The following is a 3,959-nucleotide window of genomic DNA, read 5'->3' on the forward strand; positions in this document are numbered from 1 at the left end:
TTTAATTGTGAAAATTATGAAGTACAAAATGTTTTCTCAGGACATGTTTTAGGAGAGAATGCTCTGTATTCAGTAAACTGTTTCCTTTTTCTTGGGCACACAAAGGCATGTGGGCAGAAGTAAGGCGCACAACTTGGAGCCCTCGATGCAAATTCCCTGTGATTTTTCTCTTTCTTATCCATTGTTGATAAGAAAGGAAGACCAGGCCCTGAAGGGATGTTAGCTCAGAAACGCAATGAAAGGATCCTTCATCCCCGAATGACTGCTTAAGCGGAGACAACCCCTTCACCCACACCTCCGTCCTCACACTGGATGTGACCGCAACAGGAAATACACATTTTTTATATTAGGAGACTGGATTTGGGGGGATTGCTGGTTAAAACAGTGAGCCTACCCAGACTAGTGCAATACAATTTCAAATTCATAATTCAAACTAGGTTAACAACATGCATTTCATCATTTATTTAACAGGATTATTCACCTCATTTGTTCACTATTCAACAGGTCTTTACGGATCGTCTTTTAGTGAATGGATCAGACTAAATAAAGTTATGCAAATTAGTTTCTCTGAATGGTTCTAAGTTATATGAATAATTTGTGTTCCATTAAATATTTTACCATTCCACAACAATTTTACTTCTGACAATAATTAGCAATATGAAATGGTCATCCAAGTCTCTATCTGAATAATCACAATTACATCTAGTCTGATATGCCATCATCTTCCCGCTTGTTAAGAATTTGCTTATTAATAAGCCTGGCTGAATAGCTCAGAGAAATACAATCCCTGAACCATCTAGCTTCACTTCATTCTATGGTTTAGATTCCATACCTGAACACAGAAAGCCATTTTCACATGTTTGCAACAAGCCATTACCTCCAAACAGAAAAACAACATGTGTTGGTATGTTGTTATGATGACAATCATGTAACACCATAGAACGAGGATGTATATTCCCTGAGTTAACAACAAAAAAAGAATTCAAGTATATACATCAACCAAAGTTTGGGCTTTAACTTCAATAGTTAATAAACAAGACCAGGCAATTTAAAAATTTTTGAAGTAAAGTTTTATAACTTTCAAGCAGAATATGTGAAGTGGTCACAAAGTCCCTATGCATTAGGTTGAGGAAGAAAACACTTCTCAACTCTAACAGCAGTCAAGACCCAAAATCAGTTATTGAAGTCGTCTCAATTAATTTCCAAACATCAACATGAAAAAAAGGAAACCAAGAAAATGTGAAGAAAATTTACAACTAGTGTATACATGTAAACTTTAAGGATCTTTAAAGGAAATTGTGGACACTCTACATTGTTAAAAAACAAAACAAACAAAAAAACACTAAGGTTAGTAGTCATAATGGTGTAAACTAGTGGGAAAAATTATAATTCACATTAAGTTTATGCTATTTCTATGACATTAGGAACTTTTCAAATAAGTTAAATATAATGTAAATGCTGTGCTAACATAGGTTTTGTTTCCAGAAGAGGGCTTGTATATACATAAACAGGTGTTCAATGTAATGTTTCCTGAGCTAAGGCATCTTCAGCATCAGAAAGCACCTGGAATTTCCACATTAAAATTTCTGATTTATGGAGCCCTTGCTTTACAAAGTGAACATTATTTTAGGTTAGATTCCATTTTTACTTTTTTAAAAATTTGCACAAAGAATAAAATTAGTTCAAATTTTCTATGTAATAAGAGCCATACGTGTAGTACCTGAATTTCAAATCAGTGCAGTCCATAGCAATGCCAGTTATCTTTGAGTATGTGAGTGTGTATTTTTAGTTACAATTCATAAGATGAGCTTAAGGTATTCGATGGCATATTCCAGATTCCCCACTGAACAACAAATGTATTTCACTTGACATGTCTGTTACATCAATTATTCCAATCTCCTTCTTTCTATCACTGCTTATGTTAAAAAGCCTTAAAGCTTTCTTTTGAATACAGCTGGAACTCATTAGCTCCTCTCTGCCAATCTAACTATTATTCTGTCACTTTTCCTCCTTCCCTTTATGTCCTCAACCTAATCAGTGACATTTTCCTGCTTTTTATTATTATTTTTTGTTGTTGTTGGGAATTCCACTGAATCAGCTTTCCAGCAAACCTGGTGTGTAGAATTTAAAGCTCCCCTATTACTTTTGGCTAATAAGTAAAAAACAATTAAGCAATCTTCTACTGGTGCAGTGACCACTGTTTATCTGGGTTCTGCATTCAGAGCTGGAACAGGTGCTATTTCATCCCAGGGCCTAAATATCAAAATATTTGTGAATTGAGCTTTGCACTCTACTGAGCTATGTCAATTCATGTTTCACAGTGAACATATTTACAACAAAAAGATTTTCTGGCACTGTGAGAACACAAGCCTTAGTAAGATTCTAAATGTTGCCCTTTGCCATTGCTTTGTCTCTGGAAAGTAATGCCAAATAATGCACTCCCTTGGATGTGAGTCAAATATGCAAATTATAGCTTGTGACTAATGGCTTTGTTTAGAAGTCTGGATTCCTTTCTTTTTATTGCTGGGTGATATGAGAAATTTCTACTGGATCTGTTATATCTGACAATTTTCTTTTATTCTATTTAGTGACTGGAAGACCTGCAAAAATAAAGTTTTTTGTAAGTGGTAAAAAAAAAATCTCATGTAAATAATGGACCTATCAAATTAGAAAATTAAATTTCTAGAAAATAGATATGCTCAATGAGGTATTTGTTAATAACACATATGCTCTTCCTAAATTTTATAAAATGGAAGGAAAATGAGAACTTTGCCCAGTTAGGCATAAGTTTGTAAGGGGGAGAAAAAACCCATAGGAATTTGTATAACATCTTAAGTAGGTTTAAATAATCCTTGAAATTGAACCAGAAGTGCATTTTATAAAACTCATCTTTCCCTCTCAAGAGTCCCATTCAGGATAACATGTGTGCAAATCCTAGGCAATATACGGCTGCAAAGTGAGGCAGGGGACACATCAAGAATTGAGCCAAGTTCTTTCTGAATTATGCCCCATAAGTCCTCTATATCTTCAATCACTAATTTTACCTATAAAATAAAGTCTTTCTGTCTGTGGCTTACCGAAAGGATGAAGAAAAATTTGAGAACATGTAAGAAAAATAAATATCTGGTGGGGGTGGGAAGAGGTTAACCAAAGAACTTATATGCCCATGGCCATAGACAATAGTGTGGTAAATAGGTGAGGCAGGGTGGGAACAGATGGAGGGGGAAAACGGGGGGACCAACAGAGGGGTGGGGGGACATATGTAATATTCTCAACAATAAAGATAATAAATAAATAAATAAATATTGTGCCAGCCACTATTCTTAAAATGTATCATTATAATGTTGTTTACCTTTTAAGAATAGTGTCCGTATTACATTTGCAACTGTAATTGAAGTGATGAGATTTTACTCTGTTCTGTGTTATCTAAGGCCAGCTTTCCTTCTTTTCTCTCTCCCTCCCAAACTTCCCTTCCTTTTCTAAATTTTTTTAGACATATTTATTGTGCCTTAGTTGGGGGTTGGGCACTGTGTCAAACTCTGAATATACCGATCAACAAGATGGACGTACCGTATTTGCCGGCGTATAAGACGATTTTTTGGCCCTGAAAAATATGCCTCCAAGTGGGGGGTCATCTTATACGCCAGGTACACTTCAGATAGACTGCCCATAGTGCTTGCCCCGTGCCATAGTGGCCTCCCGATGCCCGCCCACTTCATTCCACATACCGTTCAGGCATCAGCAGCGCTGCTGGGTGTATTCTCGGCTGTTATGCGATTTTGCTGTTATGCGATTTTACCACACTTGCAAAATCGCACACAGCCGACCATACACCCAGTATGATAGCACAAAATCGCGAATCGCGATACCATACTGGGTGTATGGTTGGCTGTGTGCGATTTTGCGAGTGTGGTAAATTCGGGTTAACGTATATTTCTTTCCATATGACTTGAAGATCA

General features: G+C 36.3%; 1 long non-coding RNA gene across 1 annotated transcript in view; it reads right to left on the reverse strand.

The window, feature by feature from the left end:
• The window catches only part of LOC107182069, a 5,984-nt gene extending 2,735 nt beyond the window's left edge, over positions 1-3,249 (reverse strand). The window contains exon 1 of the long non-coding RNA XR_001512785.1: positions 3,239-3,249. This is a non-coding gene — a long non-coding RNA (uncharacterized LOC107182069). The remainder of the gene's footprint in view (positions 1-3,238) is intronic.
• Between the last annotated feature and the right edge of the window lie 710 nt (positions 3,250-3,959).

The sequence above is a fragment of the Myotis davidii genome, unplaced genomic scaffold (assembly GCF_000327345.1).
Source record: "Myotis davidii unplaced genomic scaffold, ASM32734v1 scaffold1755, whole genome shotgun sequence".
Classification (NCBI taxonomy): Eukaryota; Metazoa; Chordata; class Mammalia; order Chiroptera; family Vespertilionidae; genus Myotis; species Myotis davidii.